This window comes from Schistocerca cancellata, chromosome 2 (assembly GCF_023864275.1).
Source record: "Schistocerca cancellata isolate TAMUIC-IGC-003103 chromosome 2, iqSchCanc2.1, whole genome shotgun sequence".
NCBI classification, from domain to species: domain Eukaryota; kingdom Metazoa; phylum Arthropoda; class Insecta; order Orthoptera; family Acrididae; genus Schistocerca; species Schistocerca cancellata.
Window position 1 is genome coordinate 1,023,325,805 of NC_064627.1, and position 21,373 is coordinate 1,023,347,177.

Below are 21,373 nucleotides of genomic sequence, written 5' to 3' on the forward strand. Positions count from 1 at the left end.
CACGATGATCTTCTCTCTTGGAAGTATCACGTGGACGTCCAGAGGCCGGTCTTCTTGCAACCGTATATTCTCGTGGCCTCCGCTATGTACAGTGGCTACATTACTGACAGGTCTTTCTGCAGTATCACGGAAGGAATATCCGGCTTCTCATAGCCCTACTACACGACCTCGTTCAGACTGAGTGAGGTGTTGATAATGGTGTCTTTGTCACCTTAAAGCTATTCTTGTGTAACATCATCCCACCACGTCCAGTCCCACAGGTAACTAACCCTCACGATCATTACAGCATGTATTTTAAGCAAACCTCATTTTAGATCCCATCTTTCAGATGCAGAAACACGCCTACCAACTTGAACGGTTACCTTCTCCGCTGTTACCTTTTATTTTTTGTCTCTCCCAATCTATGTTCGCGCATGCCGGTTGCGTGTGTACCAAGGCATCTCGAATACACGCTGCTTACCCGCTTGGTTCAATGCCCGGAAAGGGGACCGGCCCGAAGTTAGTATTTGATTGATTAGGTGATTAAAATATTAAGATTTCGCAACGGATAACGCGTGGGAGGGCTCAAGTAACCAAGTGGGCAAGTAACTAATTGGCACACTCTAAAGTGAACTACATTTTTGTTAATTTTAATTCCTGCCACATTATCATGACTCCCATTTAGTACTAACATTGTTCTCTACACAGGATATAGGGTGTTATGATGTCACTGAATCCATGAAATTAAATTCATATGTCATTTTTATTATTTACCCAGAAATGTTATAACCATTTCTTTTACTCGCTAACGAAGCGATCTCACAACTCCAATTAACAAAGCAAAGACGAATAAATTCTATCTTTGAGCCATGCGTGGCTCGTGTTCCCGCCACCATCTATTTTACACCCTGTTTTTAACGTACTTCCACCTCACTACGTTAATTTAAATTACTACTGTCACAGAGAAGCTGCTTTGCTTGACCGTGACCGGCGCTAGCAGCGCGTATCGATATATCCCCTTTCGTAGTATCTTTGCTCGGCTACTATTACTTCCCGGTCGTTGTCTGTCGTAAGTCACCTACCGCCACCTTCGTGAACCTCTTGTCTCTTTCCTCTCCACCCTGGTCAGGCTCTACAATGTAGTCCTGTCGACCAGCTACTACCCCGACCTGTGGAAAACCTCCCGTATCCTAACCCGGTAAACCGCCGTCCGCCATCTCCTCCTACCGTCCCATCAGCCTTACCTCGGTCTTCAGCAAGGTCCTGGAATCTATCCTCACTCGACGCATCCACCAGCATCTCCGCCAGCACCGCCTCCTTCCCGTTACCCAGTGTGGCTTTCGACCGTCCTGCTCTTCCGATGACCTTCTCCTCCCCCTCACTCATCTCCTTTCCGAACAGCTAAATTCCCGTCGCTCCGCCGTCTTCCTCTCCCTGGACCTCGAACGTGCCTATGATCGCGTAATCGCGTATGGCATTCTGGTCTCCTCTTAAAGCTCCAAACCTTCGCCCTTCCCATTAACTACGTCCGTCTGATGGGCTCCTTTCTCTCCCACCGTCCTTCCTACGTCACCATCCATAACACGGATTCCTACACCTTTTTTGCCTCCGCCGGTGTGCCCCAAGGCTCCGTCCTCTCCCCCCTTCTGTACCTTTTGTATACGGTGGACATGCCACCGCCGTCACCACCCGTCCATCTTCTCCAGTTTGTCAATGACACCACCTTCCTTGCCCTCGCCCCCACCCTGCAGCGTTTCCAACACCTTCTCCAATCCCATCTTGACCGGTTCACTGCTTGGTGCAACCAGTGGTTGCTCAAGGTCAATCCCTCCAAAACCCAGGCGATCATTGTAGGCAAAACCACCCCTTCCTTCCGCCTCCTTGATTTCTATCTCACCATCTATGGCCGTCTTATCGCCATCACCCCCACCCTTAAGTACCTTGGTGACACCCTCGACCGTCGCCTCTCATGGACCCTCCATCTCTGGACAATCCAAGCAAAGGCACGCTCCCGACTCCGTCTCCTCAAGCTCCTTTCCAGCCGTACGTGGGGTCTGGACCACTCCACCATACTCCATACCTATAAATCTCTCATCCGCCCTATCCTCTGTTACGCCCATCCTGCCTGGATCTCCGCCCCCTCTACAAATCCCTTCAGATCCTTGAACGCCATGCTCTCCACCTCGCCTATCCCATCCGTCTCCTCTCCCCCACGCGGATCCTGTATGACCTCATTCCGTTCCCCCACCTCCTCCTTTACCTTGAACGGATACGGATCCTGTACACCTCCCAAAAACTCGATCCTCCTCACCTGCTTGTCTCCCCCATCCTCTCCCATCCCTGCCCGCTGCCGCGCCTGTATTCCCACGTCCCACCCAGTCTCCATCTCTCCACCCTGCTTACCCTCTCCCAAGGTGGCTTCCGCCAGCTCCCTCTCCCTGATGATGCCCTCCTCCCCTCCATCTACCCCTCCTACCAACTTTGATCCTCCCTCCCTCTTCCTGTGTTTGCTCCTTTGGGCACCCTCCCTCCCTTTTCTCCCCCTTACCTCCCTCCTCCATTTCTCCCCACTCCTCCCCCGGGCTTCCCCTCCCCTGTCCCTCTACTCCTCCTCCCATCTCCTCAGCCATTGGCATCTTTGTTCTCCCCCCCCCACCATTTTTCCCCTCTTGGCAGGTCCCCGGACTCGCACACGCTACATGGACATTTGCGCGCCGAGATCATCGCCATCAGTGTCTCGTGTGTGCCGTCGTGTTTAGTGTTCAGTGTTCACCATCGCACTCCATCGTTCACCTGTGCCATCGGCATCTTCAGTGTCTGTGCATCGTGTCAACAGTTTGTAGTGTGGATTATCGTCGAGTGTGAACGGCTCCGTGTTTGTCTTTATGTGTCTACTGTTTTATTACCCAGCGTTATGTAACTTATGTGTATTCCTTCTGTTGTTTCTTTGTCTATTCTATGGCTGAAGAGCAGCGTAACCTGCTGCTGACAGCCTGCCTGTTTGTACAGGTTTAAAAATAACAATAAAGGAAAAAAAAACTGTCGTAAGGGAGTTGGGGTCGGGAGTTCGGGTCTGCCAGTCAGTTGAAACGCGTCTGGAGTGCAGTCCGGACCCGCCAAGTGGGGAGTTGTAGTGCGGCACTAGTGCAGTCGGGTTGGAGCAGCAGTGAGGCCTGTGTCGAGATGGCTCCCCCGACAATTGCCGCCACGCATCACTTGGGCTGGGCCACGGTCTTGGTGGATCGTTGGTCAGTCGTCCTACCGGACGACGCGGTTTTGGCTCGCCGATCGTTCATGAGTCTGCTGTGTGTGTGTGTGTGTGTTGATCGACTTCCGATTTGTCTTCGTGTGTGCTTAGTCACTGTTGGGTATCGTTCAGGTCTTCGTGCAAGTGTTTGTCAGGTTGTGTGTGTAGTTGGCGTTATTTCCACTGACGACTATTTTAGATGTTGTCGGCATGCTGAGAGGAGTCGATCGGTTCCTGCGGACCAGGGAGGATAGCTCCGCGCGGTGCAGTCGGCTGGGTCCGCTGGCGGTCCCTGCTCAGTGTCGGAGCGTGTATGGAGCTGTCCGATCGCTACGTGCTTTGTGGTTCACCGACCCAGGACGTCAAAGTTGAGTAGTGGTTTCAACACCCAAGCCACGTCCATTCACGTTGTGTGGTTCGCTTCGGTGGTTCGCTATTGGGGAGGTTTTCCTGTGAGCAGCACAGAGTGTTTGTATTGCTGAAATTTAGCTGCCATGCGGTGCCATTAACTATATTGGTTGACTACAATTAAAGTGCACCAGCGGAATTTTTTGCCTTGTGGCCGTTAGTGATCCGGTTACCTGCCCTGGCCAGTAACGTAATTTGGGGCAGTGTTCTTTCCTCACCTGTTGTCGCTGTCCGACACGGTGTGTAGTTTTGACAGCTTAATACATATACATATTTGATTGTGGACAATCACGCCCATAACGATTGGCGGCAAGCAAGTCGTTTGTCGGTCGGTCCGTGGCTGTCCCTTGGTTGGGTTCTGAAGGATCAAATCTAGTTGGGCTCACCACCTGTCTGACCTAAGCGAACGAGGGCAGACCGACCCCCTGGAGGCTTCTGAGTGCTGTTGTCTTTACTGTCTTTCTCACCGGTGTTTAATTGTCTGTTTATAATATTTCATAGCTAATGATAAAAAATTCTTGGTTTTACTGTGTTTTATGTAAGTAAGTTTGAATTCCCGCAAGTGGATATTTGCTGAAAGATTATTGGCGTTGTGTTGTCTTTTCTTTTAGTCCAGTTTCACCTACTTAAAACATAAGGCTTATGGTTATATTTAAATTTTGGAAAATTAACTGAGGGCCTTCAGCCTTGGAACCTTATTCTTAAAATTACCTTTCAAGCTTAAACATTGGGCCCTCTGCCTTTGAAAGGTTATCGTAAATTATTTCAAAAACTTGAAAATCATACTGTGGGCATTCAGCCGTTTGTATTTTATCTTGTTTATGTTTGTCTAGCCACCCTTTTTCCTTGAGGCTTTCCGCCTAGCTGCCACATACGTATACATATCTTCATTATTTTATTTGCAATTTTAACTGCATGTTTTTACCACTTGAGATTTATCTTGTTGCTTTTAAGATTTCTTGTTTTCAGGCCTTCACCATTGAAAGAATTGCTTTTGAAACTCGTAGTTGTTAAGGTTCAGCTACGTGCCGTTTTGGTGTAAGGATGGTATTAAATTATAATAAGTTACAATTTTGAAGTGAAACTGCCCCCAACCTGATCTTGCCCTTTCCACAATCGTAATCTCCTGTATTGCACAGCAGGTTCAGCGGGCCTCTCGATCTTATTTAGCACTGAAGGTGCCCAGATTATCAGAAATCTGTTCATCACTTCTCTCACTGAAGGTGCTTATACCACCAGAAATCTGGTCCCGTTTTTAATACCGTGCACTGGGAAAGGGGAGGGATCTACATTGTTGCCTCTGTAGTCCGTCTGCTTGTACAGTGATTGAAATTCGCACTCCATGTTGTTACTTGGACCGAATCGTTATGAATTAATGAACCACGCTTCGGTTCCTCAATGGTCACTGTCTCCATTACTCCTCAGCACCATTCCCTAAGTCAAAATTATAACAAAGATTCTTGGCGGGAAAAGGGGGGGAACAAAGTAGACACAAACATCTCTCGTATACACAACAAAAACAATTTCTTTAAAAATAAAACATCCTAAAAAATATGGCACACGCAAATTAACAATTTACGACACACGCAAGCATGCTCACCTTAACTATTTTAAAGAACGAACTGGTAGCTCGCTGGCAGTGCAATTTGACATCACGTGGGTGGTGGTGGTGGTTAGTGTTTAACGTCCCGTCGACAACGAGGTCATTAGAGACGGAGCGCAAGCTCGGGTTAGGGAAGGATTGGGAAGGAAATCGGCCGTGCCCTTTCAAAGGAACCATCCCGGCATTTGCCTGAAACGATTTAGGGAAATCACGGAAAACCTAAATCAGCATGGCCGGAGACGGGATTGAACCGTCATCCTCCCGAATGCGAGTCCAGTGTGCTAACCACTGCGCCACCTCGCTCGGTAACATCACGTGGGTGTTTGACACCAACGGCTTATTTCTTTATGTACTCATCTCACTGTTCATTCTTTTTTTCAATCTGTACAGTTATTCACAGGCACAACCTATTGTTTACCAATTAATTACGACATGGAGCCTCGTCTATGTTGCTGCTTGCAAATGGAGTTAGTCATGACTCAAGAGATCCGTGCACAAAATGTATGAATTTGCCAAAAAATTACGTCACACGCTTAGGGCCTTAAGTAACTCACACAAAACACGCATATCCTTGCAGGTTTCGCACGGAATCATCGTCTTAACTTCTCATCAGCAGTTACGACCATGTGTTAAGCTAATTAGGTGCAGTGAGGCTTCACATTAGTTAAGCAAGATCAGAAAGAAATTTAAAATTGCAAAACGCTACTGCTAAACGTGGAACTATATGATTTTTGGTACTTTTGCTACTCTTGTGTGCTGAAGGCACTGATTGCATTACTACAAATGGATAACGTGAGCCCCCCCATGTTCACCTCTGGAAAAGAAACTCTAACTGAAAATTTCAATTTTTACAGGCAAAATTTCTAAAAAAAAAGTGGTGACGGCATGCTAACTACTTTCATTCTGACAAACAGCGTATTAATAACAATACAATAAATTATACCTCATCCCACAAAGAATTTGACGGCAAAGACGGAGATTGCCCTCGATTCCGTCCGCTCAGTCCAACAGCTTCCCCCCCCCCCCCCCCCTCCAGAGTGACCCATGTCATGGCCGCCCTCACCGGCCGTTCTCCTCCACCCTGGAGGGGATGGGAACCTGTTACCAATCCCAAACTATCCCTGGCAAACAGGTGCATCATCGCTGCCTTTACCCCAAATTTATGTTAGCACTAACCAACCTACAGAATGACCATATTCTTACTTGTCACTTCTAGCAGACGAACTCCTAATACAAACTCAAAGTTAATTAACCCAAGGCAACATAGAGGGAGTAAGGAAAGGAAATGCATTTATCTAATTATGAATTAAACAAACAGGTAGTCAATTTCTGCTCCTGAGTTATAACATTTATTAAAATTGGAAAAATGATGAAGATACCTCAAAACATCTCTAGTACTCATTGTAATGTGACTGAACAAGCTAATTACAATGAGATGGAACAATCTGTTCCCTCTCAAATTTTCGTTTAAGTCGCACAACTGCTTCGTGGTGTTGCGATTTTTTCCGTCAGTGTATTTTATTATTTCGGGATACCCTGGAGCTGCGTTTACTTTTAGTAGAGAAGAGTCAAAAGAATTGCATAGGGCAGGAAAGCGCTATTTTTCCGAACTTATTTATTTTGCTGTTACTAAATCGCAGGCCATTAATGTTTCAACACCAGGAAGTACATCAAATAATTAAATTGTAATCATTGTAAAGATGTTGCATAATAGGAAGAGAACATGATTGAATTTGTTGATGTTTTTGGGGTATACTAGGTGCAAACGTAAGCACACAGAGCTGTCACCTCTTGCAGCAACAATGGCTGTAACCCGACTAGGCATTGAGTCGAGGTAAGTTTGGATAAGAGAAACAGATACTTCATTCCCTGCTGATTCAATTCTGTGCCAGACTTCATCAATCATTGTGGGTGGTGAGTGTTGGCGTACCAGTCTCTCGGTAACCCTTGATCAGGTGTCTTCAGTACGTGACAAATCTATTGAACGTTCTGGCCAGGGCAATAGTCGAATACCCTATGTATCGATATATCATGAGGAACGTGAGGTCTTGCGTTATCTTGTAGAAACGTCATGGAGACCTCGATGATGGGGTGTAGCCACTCAACACAGAAATTTAAAGCCTGTTGTCCATACCATACCATAACACTAGATAATGAGCCCGTATGGGGATGATGAATGCAGTCTAGCATCATTCGTTCTTGGAACCTCGACACCTACATACGGTCGTCTTTATGCTGCACACAGGGCTGGGATTCGCCTGTTGTATAGTTCGTGTAAATACATTACTGCCGCAAACATGTACGTTTCTTTAGTCATGGGTTGTGACATGACTGACAATTCAACATGATCCAGCGAAAAATATCTCTTTCCTCTCGGGCGCTAGTTGCATGTTATTATGGCCCTCCTGAGCTCATTGATTCCATATTCATATTTGATAGACCACGACTCTACCGCTGTCCGGCACAAGCTAGTCGACAGTTTCATCTTTTTTTAGAAGAGTCACAATACGATCTTCTCACAAAATAAATAAATAAAAAATATTCAAAAGCGAATTATGAATGAGAAACATGTTGCGCAGTGGTTTGTTACACATAGAATGTAAGTCACTCTTACCTAGTTCACGTATTTCACTGGAATCTTGATCAATTACATGCCCACGCTTTTAATACGCTTAGTAGCAATTTATTTGTGGCATACCGGCTTCTTAGTGTTTCAATTTTAGTGAGCATCCCTGTATTAAGAAATGGAAAGTTCTTATTGTATATCTGGCACTGGAGCAAGTAAGCCATCACAGCCGACAATGACTTCAGTCCAGTGTCCCGTTTCTGATACACTCTCATACGGTTCTGTCGTTAGATATGTCCCAAGTATGCTTACGGTTCCATTACAATGTGTTTTAATTACGTAATTGAAACTCGACGTAAGCAAATCGATGAAGATTAAGAACGTATTACAACACAACAACTTATATTTCGGACACAAACTCTATATGTACGGCATATGTTGCCATACACTCTTTGATCAAAAGTAACCAAGCACCTATCAGTGTACATTAATGTGGACTGTGTCCGCTCTTCGCTTTCATCACTGCTTGAACTCTGCTGATGACACTTTCAATACGGTATCTGAATGTCCTGGACGAATGGCAGCACATTCTTCCTCAAGAGGCGAAACTAGAGAAGGCAGTGATGGTAGACGCTGGGATCTTGAGCGAAGTCACCATATAACTCTTGCGAAAGGCGCCAGAGTTCATCTTAAAGATTGTTTGCAGTTAATTGGTGAAAAATTGGACGAAGAAACAACTAAGCTATGTCGCCATGTGATGACGAAGACGTACTTTTTTAGCGATAAATACTTTGAACAAACTGACGGAGTGGCTACGGGGAGACCACTACCTACCATATTCGCCAATTTGTTTATGGAAGATTTTGAAGACGCGGCACTAAATACGCCGTTCTTAAAATCAACTTCTTTTTAGAGACACTTCGACAATACGTTTATATTATGGCCATGTGGGAGGCATGCTCTGGAACTTTTCCTGGGTCATTTTACCCGTCTCCATCCCAATATTAAGTTTACGATGAAAGTTAAAAATGATGGAAAACTGCCGTTTTTAGGTGTCTCGAACTTTTGCAGGGATAATGGGATATTATGACACAATATTTACAGTAAAGCCACGCATACGGACCTGTATCTTCATGCATCAAGTTGTCATCAATCGTATCAACTCAAAGGGATCCTACGTACATTAGTAAAAAGAGCTAATGCCATGTCAGATGCACATAGTTTGACACAAGAACTAGTTCATCTAGAAGCAGTGTTCAAGCAGAAAGCTTACACCGACAATCAGGTACGTTGTGCTCTACAGATTGCCTTGTTGTGAACCAACAGAAGATACAAGCAAATCTGTTGTGTTTCTACCTCCCACAGGAAGCACATCTTCAAAGATAGAAAGAATTCTAAAGTGATCTGTTGTTAAAAGTGGATGAGTGGAGCAGTATCGCCGTACGTGTTTATTTCAGCCAGATAAATCTGCGGTTGTGGAACACTGCCTTACTGGAAAACGTAAAATGTTGTACGATGAGACACAAGTGGTTTGCACTATGTCGCTTTATTGGGACTGCGCAGTGAAAGAAGCCATTGAAATCCGGCTAAACGGAGATAAGGGGTATCCTTTAAGTAAGAGTTGGAATCCTGTTTTGTTTGGCATTAAAATCAACGGTCTTCGTTTCGGTCATCAAAAGGTGTCAACAGGTTTCGATATCGATTTATCGTTTCTGCGAATTTTCACCACCGGTGCGCTCTCTTGCTTTGAGCTAGAGGTCAGTTACGTTCGCGCACGTGTGGTGGACGTCCAGGCGGTGTATAAAGGAGCAGCCGCTGTTGTTTGATTTCAATTCCGGCGAGTTAGTGCGACGGCCTACTTGCCTGAAGATGGCGGCCAGCTGGACCGCCGAAATATTGTGCCAAGATGACGTTCTGTTTCGGATGGAGACCCGATATGAATATCATCAAATGTTTTACTTGGTGCCAAATAATACCTTATACATGACTCTTGTATATCGGCCAGTCATAATTGTCCGTTCTGTTACACGACCTGTGATTTTCTAGTCTTTAGATTAAACTTCAAGCATCGATCGCACACTATTGGAGAGTGTTGCAGATATATGAACTTGAGGGATGGTTTCTCGTTTTTGTAACCCTAGAAGAGTATACCAATGTCACACTGACTGGAGTTTTTTGCTTATGCGCACGTGCCACTGCATAGTCACAGCCCACTACCACCAATGTCAGTTCAGCATTGAGTGAGACATGGTAGAGGACGGACGTTCGAAGTTTTGAGACACTGTTGTTTACTTAATTTCATCGAAATGTTGTTTCAAGAGTCGCTATGACCCCGGAGTACACATTGTGTAACTATTCTGTCGCCGAGTTTGAGGTACATTTACGTGAAAATGGCGCGTAGGAATGACATTTTACTAACGGAAGATGTTATACAGGAAGCATTCTTCGAAGAACTCAATCGTGAAAATGAAGTAAGTGACTTTGGTGATGAAAGTGATTCTCAGGCTCATGCTCCTGCAGCAGTTACGTACAATGGCGAAACTGGTCGTTCGCCGAATTTCAGACAGCTGTGAAGAAAATACAGTCAGGCACGGTATGAATGCCTATTGTTGGAACACACCTGTCCCTAAATGAAGAGCCCTGCTAGTTGCCTATAAAATTGTATTCCATAGTCCAAGAGTGTGAAAATAATGAATGAATCGATTTATGAATAATTGAGATCTCAAAATACTTGTGTAATATGTGCATTGTATTAAATAAATAGCATATTCGTTCACCTAAATTGCAAATAAAGTCCATAGATCTGTACCACTTTGAAGTTTCATAATTGAAAGGCTTCCATATCAATTTTTACTTAGTCTAGAATTTTGGGTTTAATAATATAGGGTGACAATTATTGAACTATGGGAAATGAATTCGTCGTTACTTCTGCACAGTTTGCGTTAGGACGTCCAAACTACACGGTTGGCCGTGGGCCACGATGGGAATTAATAAACGCTGTACGGTACGGTTTAGAGACGAAGCCCACTTTTATTTAGATGGGTTCGTCAATAAGCAAAATTTTACCGTTTGAGGATTGAGGATACGCACTTCACTATCGATAAGACTCTTCACTCTCAACGGGTGACTGTGTGGTGTGAAATGTCCAGTCACCAAATAATCGGTGCGATATTCCTTCATGACACGCTGACCACCGAAAGGTTCTTGAAGGTTTTGGAGGATTATTCCATCCGCATTATCCAAAGTGACCCTGATTTGGGCAAGATACGGACCATGAAAGATGGAGCTCGACCCATTGCAGCAGCATAGTGTTTGATGTCCTGGAGGAGTATTCTGGCTCTGGGGTACACAGAAGCCACCGGCTTGTTTGCCGTATTCTCCGGATTTCAATACATGCGACTCCTTTTTGTGGGGCTATATTAAAGACAAAGTGTACAGCAATAACCCCAAAACTATTGTTGAACTGAAAACAGCCATTCAAGAGGTCATCGACAGCATCGATGTTCCGACATTTTAGTGGTTAAGCAGAGTTTTGCTATTCGTCTGCGCCACATCATCGCCAATGATGGCAGGCATATCGAACATACCATAAATCCAAATATCTGTAGTGACGTTAACATGTTGAATAAAGTGTGTGCACTCCGTATTTTGTAACTAATGTACGTTTTTTTTTTCCTTATAGTTCAATAATCCCCCCATGAACCATGGACCTTGCCGTTGGTGGGGAGGCTTACGTGCCTCAACGATTCAGTTAGCGGTACCGTAGGTGCAACCACAACGGAGGAGTATCTGTTGAGAGGCCAGACAAACGTGTGGTTCCTGAAGAGGGGCAGCATCCTTTTCAGTAGTTGCAGGGGCAACAGTCTGGATGATTGACTGACCTGGCCTTGTAACACTAACCAAAACGGCCTTGCTGTGCTGGTACTGGCGAACGGCTGAAAGCAAGGGGACACTACAGCCATAATTTTTCCCGAGGGCATGAAGCTTTACTGTATGATTAAATGATGATGGCGTCCTCTTGGGTAAAATATTCCGGAGGTAAAATAGTCCCCCATTCGGATCTCCGGGCGGGGGCTACTCAAGAAGACGTCGTTATCAGGAGAAAGGCGTCCTACGGATCGGAGCGTGGAATGTCAGATCCCTTAATCGGGCAGGTAGGTTAGAAAATTTAAAAATGGAAATGGATAGGTTAAAGTTAGATATAGTGGGAACTGGTGAAGTTCGGTGGCAGGAGGAATAAGACTTCTGGTCAGGTGACTACAGAGTTATAAACACAAAATCAAATAGGGGTAATGCAGGAGTAGGTTTAATAATGAATAAAAAAAATAGGAGTGCGGTAAGTTACTACAAACAGTATAGTGAACGCATTATTGTGGCAAAGATAGACACGAAGCCCACGCCTACTACAGTAGTACAAGTTTATATGCCAACTAGCTCTGCAGATGATGAAGAAATTGATGAAATGTATGATGAGATAAAAGAAATTATTCAGGTAGTGAAGGGAGACGAAAATTTATAGTCATGGGTGACTGGAATTCGACAGTAGGAAAAGAAAGAGAAGGAAACGTAGTAGGTGAATATGGATTGGGGCTAAGAAATGCAAGAGAAGCCACCTGGTAGAATTTTGCACAGAGCATGACTTAATCATAGCTAACACTTGGTTCAAGAATCATGTAAGAAGGTTGTATACATGGAAGAACGCTGGAGATACTAAAAAGTTTCAGATAGATTATATAATGGTAAGACAGAGATTTAGGAACCAGATTTTAAATTGTAAGACATTTCCATGGGCAGACGTGGACTCTGACCACAATCTATTGGTTATGAACTGTAGATTAAACCTGATGAAACTGGAAAAAAGTGGGAATTTAAGGAGATGGGACCTGGATAAACTGACTAAACCAGAGGTTGTACAGACTTTCAGGGAGAGCATAAGGGAAAATTAAAGAGACCTTTGGAGAAAAGAGAACCACTTGCATGAGTATCAAGAGCTCAGATGGAAACCCAGTTCTAAGCAAAGAAGGGAAAGCAGAAAGGTGGAAGGAGTATATACAGGGGCGATGCTCTTGAGGACAATATTATGGAAATGGAAGAGGAGGTAGATGAGGATGAAATGGGAGATACGATACTGCGTAAAGAGTTTGACAGAGCTCTGAAAGACCTAAGTCGAAACAAGGCCCCAGGAGTTGACAACATTCCATTAGAACTACTGACAGCCTTGGGAGACCCAGTCCTGACAAAACTCTACCATCTGGTGAGCAAGATGTACGAGACAGGCGAAATACCCTTCGACTTCAAGAAGAATATAATAATTCCAATCCCAAAGAAAGCAGATGTTGACAGATGTGAAAATTACAGAACTATCAGTTTAATACATCTACATCTACATCTACATCTATACTCCGCAAGCCACCCAACGGTGTGTGGCGGAGGGCACTTTACGTGCCACTGTCATTACCTCCCTTTCCTGTTCCAGTCGCGTATGGTTCGCGGGAAGAACGACTGTCTGAAAGCCTCTGTGCGCGCTCTAATCTCTCTAATTTTACATTCGTGATCTCCTCGGGAGGTATAAGTAGGGGGAAGCAATATATTCGATACCTCATCCAGAAACGCACCCTCTCGAAACCTGGCGAGCAAGCTACACCGCGATGCAGAGCGCCTCTCTTGCAGAGTCCGCCACTTGAGTTTGTTAAACATCTCCGTAACGCTATCACGGTTACCAAATAACCCTGTGACGAAACGCGCCGCTCTTCTTTGAATCTTCTCTATCTCCTCCGTCAACCCGATCTGGTACGGATCCCACACTGATGAGCAATACTCAAGTATAGGTCGAACGAGTGTTTTGTAAGCCACCTCCTTTGTTGATGGACTACATTTTCTAAGGACTCTCCCAATGAATCTCAACCTGGTACCCGCCTTACCAACAATTAATTTTACATGATCATTCCACTTCAAATCGTTCCGCACGCATACTCCCAGATATTTTACAGAAGTAACTGCTACCAGTGTTTGTTCCGCTATCATATAATCATACAATAAAGGATCCTTCTTTCTATGTATTCGCAATACATTACATTTGTCTATGTTAAGGGTCAGTTGCCACTCCCTGCACCAAGTGCCTATCCGCTGCAGATCTTCCTGCATTTCGCTACAATTTTCTAATGCTGCAACTTCTCTGTATACTACAGCATCATCCGCGAAAAGCCGCATGGAACTTCCGACACTATCTACTAGGTCATTTATATATATTGTGAAAAGCAATGGTCCCATAACACTCCCCTGTGGCACACCAGAGGTTACTTTAACGTCTGTAGACGTCTCTCCGTTGATAACAACATGCTGCGTTCTGTTTGCTAAAAACTCTTCAATCCAGCCACACAGCTGGTCTGATATTCCGTAGGCTCTTACTTTGTTTATCAGGCGACAGTGCGGAACTGTATCGAACGCCTTCCGGAAGTCAAGAAAAATAGCATCTACCTGGGAGCCTGTATCTAATATTTTCTGGGTCTCATGAACAAATAAAGCGAGTTGGGTCTCACACGATCGCTGTTTCCGGAATCCATGTTGATTCCTACATAGTAGATTCTGAGTTTCCAAAAACGACATGATATTCGAGCAAAAAACATGTTCTAAAATTCTACAACAGATCGACGTCAGAGATATAGGTCTATAGTTTTGCGCATCTGCTCGACGACCCTTCTTGAAGACTGGGACTACCTGTGCTCTTTTCCAATCATTTGGAACCTTCCGTTCCTCTAGAGACTTGCGGTACACGGCTGTTAGAAGGGGGGCAAGTTCTTTCGCGTACTCTGTGTAGAATCGAATTGGTATCCCGTCAGGTCCAGTGGACTTTCCTCTGTTGAGTGATTCCAGTTGCTTTTCTATTCCTTGGACATTTATTTCGATGTCAGCCATTTTTTCGTTTGTGCGAGGATTTAGAGAAGGAACTGCAGTGCGGTCTTCCTCTGTGAAACAGCTTTGGAAAAAGGTGTTTAGTATTTCAGCTTTACGCTTGTGTTCCTCTGTTTCAATGCCATCATCATCCCGGAGTGTCTGGATATGCTGTTTCGAGCCACTTACTGATTTAACGTAAGACCAGAACTTCCTAGGATTTTCTGTCAAGTCGGTACATAGAATTTTACTTTCGAATTCACCGAACGCTTCACGCATAGCCCTCCTTACGCTAACTTTGACATCGTTTAGCTTCTGTTTGTCTGAGAGGTTTTGGCTGCGTTTAAACTTGCAGTGAAGCTCTCTTTGCTTTCGCAGTAGTTTCCTAACTTTGTTGTTGTACCACGGTGGGTTTTTCCCGTCCCTCACAGTTTTACTCGGCACGTACCTGTCTAAAACGCATTTTACGATTGCCTTGAACTTTTTCCATAAACACTCAACATTGTCAGTGTCGGAACAGAAATTTTCGTTTTGATCTGTTAGGTAGTCTGAAATCTGCCTTCTATTACTCTTGCTAAACAGATAAACCTTCCGCCCTTTTTTTATATTCCTATTAACTTCCAAATTCAGGGATGCTGCAACGGCCTTATGATCACTGATTCCCTGTTCTGCACTTACAGAGTCGAAAAGTTCGGGTCTGTTTGTTACCAGTAGGTCCAAGATGTTATCTCCACGAGTCGGTTCTCTGTTTAATTGCTCGAGGTAATTTTCGGATAGTGCACTCAGTATAATGTCACTCGATGCTCTGTCCCTACCACCCGTCCTAAACATCTGAGTGTCCCAGTCTATATCTGGTAAATTGAAATCTCCACCTAAGACTATAACATGCTGAGAAAATTTATGTGAAATGTATTCCAAATTTTCTCTCAGTTGTTCTGCCACTAATGCTGCTGAGTCGGGGGGTCGGTAAAAGGAGCCAATTATTAACCTAGCTCGGTTGTTGAGTGTAACCTCCACCCATAATAATTCACAGGAACTATCCACTTCTACTTCACTACAGGATAAACTACTACTAACAGCGACGAACACTCCACCACCGGTTGCATGCAATCTATCCTTTCTAAACACCGTCTGTACCTTTGTAAAAATTTCGGCAGAATTTATCTCTGGCTTCAGCCAGCTTTCTGTACCTATAACGATTTCAGCTTCAGTGCTTTCTATCAGCGCTTGAAGTTCCGGTACTTTACCAACGCAGCTTCGACAGTTTACAACTACAATACCGATTGCTGTTTGGTCCCCGCATGTTCTGACTTTGCCCCGCACCCGTTGAAGCTGTTGCCCTTTCTGTACTTGCCCGAGGCCATCTAACCTAAAAAACCGCCCAGCCCACGCCACACAACCCCTGCTACCCGTGTAGCCGCTTGTTGCGTGTAGTGGACTCCTGACCTATCCAGCGGAACCCGAAACCCCACCACCCTATGGCGCAAGTCGAGGAATTTGCAGCCCACAAGGTCGCAGAACCGTCTCAGCCTCTGATTCAGACCCTCCACTCGGCTCTGTACCAAAGGTCCGCAGTCAGTCCTGTCGACGATGCTGCAGATGGTGAGCTCTGCTTTCATCCCGTTAGCGAGACTGGCAGTCTTCACCAAATCAGATAGCCGCCGGAAGCCAGAGAGGATTTCCTCCGATCCATAGCGACACACATCATTGGTGCCGACATGAGCGACCACCTGCAGATGGGTGCACCCTGTACCCTTCATGGCATCCGGAAGGACCCTTTCCACATCTGGAATGACTCCCCCCGGTATGCACACGGAGTGCACTTTGGTCTTCTTCCCCTCCCTTGCTGCCATATCCCTAAGGGGCCCCATTACGCGCCTGACGTTGGAGCTCCCAACTACCAGTAAGCCCACCCTCTGCGACCGCCCGGATCTTGCAGACTGAGGGGCAACCTCTGGAACAGGACAGGCAGCCATGTCAGGCCGAAGATCAGTATCAGCCTGAGTATCAGCCAGAGACAGAGCCTGAAACCGGTTCGTCAGACAAACTGGAGAGGCCTTCCGTTCAGCCCTCCGGAATGTCTTTCGCCCCCTGCCACACCTTGAGACGACCTCCCACTCTACCACAGGTGAGGGATCAGCCTCAATGCGGGCAGTATCCCGGGCAACCACAGTCGTAGCCCGATCGGGGGATGCGTGGGACGAGCTGGCCGTCCCCGACAAACTCCCATCCGGACCCCCACAGTGATGCCCATTGGCAACAGCCTCAAGCTGTGTGACCGAAGCCAACACTGCCTGAAGCTGGGAGCGAAGGGATGCCAACTCAGCCTGCATCCGAACACAGCAGTTGCAGTCCCTATCCATGCTAAAAACTTGTGCAAAGAACGTCTGAACTAATCTACACAGAGCGCAAACAAATCGACACAAAATTTAAACGGTTATTAAAATACGAGATTGCCTAGTAAATGCAGTAACTTGTGCACTGCTGACACACTGCTCGGCGGCGGAAGGAGACTACGCGAATTTACACTATTCAGGTACTAAAACGCGATGCTACAACTCTCAAATACTATAATACGCCCGAAATTTATGAATTTAACAATGCAAGTACCAAAAACACGCAAATAAATTAAGAATTAAACTATGTAACAAATGAGTGAGCTAGGAGTATACGAGTTGCTGCTGCAGCTGCTTATCCAACGGCGGCAGGGAGCACACTGACTGTGACCAACCGACACTGGCCGTTCAAAACAAAAACATAAGACAGACGACTACGCGAATTTACACTATTCAGGTACTAAAACGCGATGCTACAACTCTCAAATACTATAATACGCACGAGATTTATGAATTTAACAATGCAAGTACCAAAAACACGCAAATAAATTAAGAATTAAACTATGTAACAAATGAGTGAGCTAGGAGTATACGAGTTGCTGCTGCAGCTGCTTATCCAACGGCGGCAGGGAGCACACTGACTGTGACCAACCGACACTGGCCGTTCAAAACAAAAACATAAGACAGACGACTACGCGAATTTACACTATTCAGGTACTAAAACGCGATGCTACAACTCTCAAATACTATAATACGCACGAAATTTATGAATTAAACAATGCAAGTAACAAAAACACGCAAAGAAATTAAGAATTAAACTATGTAACAAATGAATGAGCTAGGAGTATACGAGTTGCTGCTGCAGCTGCTTATCCAACGGCGGCAGGGAGCACACTGACTGTGACCAACCGACACTGGCCGTTCAAAACAAAAACATAAGACAGACGACTACGCGAATGTACACTATTCAGGTACTAAAACGCGATGCTACAACTCTCAAATACTATAATTACGCACGAAATTTATGAATTTAACAATGCAAGTACCAAAAACACGCAAATAAATTAAGAATTAAACTATGTAACAAATGAGTGAGCTAGGAGTATACGAGTTGCTGCTGCAGCTACTTATCCAACGGCGGCAGGGAGCACAGCTGAAAAATACTAACGCGAATTATTTACAGATGAATAGAAAAACTGGTAGAAGTCGACCTCGGGGAAGATCAGTTTGGATTCCGTAGAAATCTTGGAACACGTGAGGCAATACTGATCCTACGAGTTATCTTAGAAGAAAGATTGAGGAAAGGCAAACCTACGTTTCTAGCATTTGTAGACTTAGAGAAAGCTTTTGACAATGTTGACTGGAATACTCTCTTTCAAATTCTGAAGGTGGCAGGGGTAAAATACAGGGAGCGAAAGGCTATTTACAATTTTTACAGAAAGCAGATGGCGGTTATAAGAGTCGAGGGACATGAAAGGGAAACAGTGGTTGGGAAGGGAGTGAGACAGGGTTGTAGCCTCTTCCCGATGCTATTCATTCTATATATTGAACAAGCAGTAAAGGAAACAAAAGGAAAAGTTCGGAGTAGGTATTAAAATCCATGGAGAAGAAATAAATCTTTGAGGTTCGCCGATGACATTGTAATTCTGTCTGAGACAGCAAAGGACTTGGAAAAGCAGTTGAACGGAATGGACTGTGTCATGAAAGGAGGGTATAAAATGAACATTAACAAAAGTAAAACAAGGATAATGGAATGTAGTCGAATTAAGTCGGGTGATGCTGAGGGAATTAGATTAGGAAATGAGACACTTAAAGTAGTAAAGGAGTTTTGCTATTTGGGGAGCAAAATAACTGATGATGTTCGAAGTAGAGAGGATATAAAATATAGACTGGCAATGGCAAGGAAGGTATTTCTGAAGAAGAGAAATTTGTTAACATCGAGTATAGATTTAAGTGTCAGGAAGTCGTTTCTGAAAGTATTTGTATGGATTGTAGCCATGTATGGAAGTGAAACATGGACGAAAAATAGTTTAGACAAGAAGAGAATAGAAGCTTTCGAAATGTGGTGCTACAGAAGAATGCTGAAGATTAGATGGGTAGATCACATAACTAATGAAGAGGTATTGAATAGACTTAGGGAGAAGAGGAGTTTGTGGCACAACTTGACCAGAAGAAGGGATCGGTTGGTAGGACATGTTCTGAGGCATCAAGGGATCACCAATTTAGTACTGGAGGGCAGTGTGGAGGGTAAAAATCGTAGAGGGAGACCAAGAGATGAATACACTACGCAGATTCAGAAGGGTTTAGCAATTCCAGCTCGTCAGCCTCCCTTATGAGAGGCTGTGTTTTTGTAACCGTAATCTTTCATCAGGGTACTGGACCATCGGAGCTTTCCAGGGTAGTGTAACTGAGCAAGCCTTACTATCTCTTCACGACTACCTAAATCCACATGACCCTGCTTACCGTAGTTACTGCTCGGCTTCTCTACAATTTTCACCCTCCAAACTTCGCTCCATTAACAAATGGACGATCCCTTGATACCTCAAGAGGTGTCCTGTCAACTGACCCCTTCTTTTAGTAGAGCTGTGCCAGCTATTTCTCTTCTCCTCCATTCGATTCAGTTGTTCTTTATTAGTTATGCTACCTACTCGTCTAATATTCAACATCATACTCTAATACTAAATTTCAAAACTTCTGTTCTTGTCTGAACCATTTACTGTCCATGTTTCACTTCCGTACTGGCTTCCGTTCCGAACAAATAGCCTCAGAATAGACTTCCTAATACTTAAAGTTATTAAATATGGTCTTCTTTATTTACAGCTGTCAAATATTACTTTTTTTTTAAAAAAAAGAAACACCTCCATTTGAATATTTTATTGTTTATTTAAGTGGAACCGTGATTTCGGCCTTTTATGCCATTTTCAAGTATTTGATTTTATGTCTTTAACATACGCTGCGGGACACTTAACATGTTGTCAAGCTCAATAAACTGTTTTTGACGTTGCTGATCAACAGTTGTACAATATTTTTTAAAGGAACACACAGTCGTTTGACTGTTTTAATGTTTATTTACGAACGACCCCGGTTTCGGTCTTTTATGCCATTTTCAACAATTTGATATTTTTTTTTTACTTACTACGATTGCAGTTTAGAGTATTGTTCACCTTCAGCCAGAAACGCAAATATGCACACAAGCATAAATACAGCTTCTAGCGCAAACATCAGTCGAGTACGAAAGGTATCAAGTCACAGAGTACGCGAATAAACACAAAACCTGATAAAAACTACAACACTAACATGTTTCGCACGTTCTCATGGTCCCGCTTGATAGTTGGATAAGAAATTCAAAAGTAAAGTGTGACAGCTGAAAGCGGATGTAACCACGTTCAGGATAAGAGGCAGTCAAATGAAACCGAGAGGGACGGAAAGAAGTACGTCAACTATTTATTATTTAAAAAGAATCGCTGTACTGATAATACGCTTATCACATTGTTAGACAAGACGGTCAACGCATTCATGGAAAAACGTTTGCGGTTACCTGCGAGACCATGGTTATACCCAGGCGTGCACTTCTTCGTCCGAAGCAAATTGACGGCCACGAGTGTCCTTTGGAGCACCAAAAATATGGAAATGGCTGGGGAGGGATTGAAACCGCAGTGTACTCGAAACAATCTTGGCAACATGAGGGCACTGAACGTTTTGTCGGAGTGGTATAAACGTATTAACAATTATAACGATTACCGTTGAAATGATAAGTACTTTATTTTTATTTCACCTGTACTCATATGACTGCCCCTTATGATTACATGGAGGCTGTGGAGTAATCCCACATAAATTATTTCCATGCATATTTGTAGGAACCTTCGTTAAATCAATCACAGTAAGTAATGTAATCATGTAGCCTCTCTCTCTCTCTCTCTCTCTCTCTCTCCCTCCCTCCCTCCCTCTGCTTCTGGACTTCTTCTGCCAATCCAGGATTACGCCTTACGACCTGTTCCGGCCTCACCATCTCTTCCTCGATCTTCCTCTCCTTCTTCCAATGGGATTGCAGTCCATCGCTTGTCGCAATCTTTCCAATCCTGCTTTCGTTGGATTACTTTCTCAGTTTATGGCTGAGCTCTCATTTTATCCTTATTTCTTCATTTCATATTTTGTCTTCTCCTGTGCTGCGTTTCGGTGATTTTCATTTCCGATGTTTCGAGCTGTCTTAGGTCTTTTAATATCAATTTCCAACTTCCTGCCGAATATAGCACTAAGGGCATCGTCATACTTTGTAAAATTGCACTTGGGTTTCTCTTCTCGTTTTACTCTTTAGTACTCCTTATCATGCCACATATATGTTG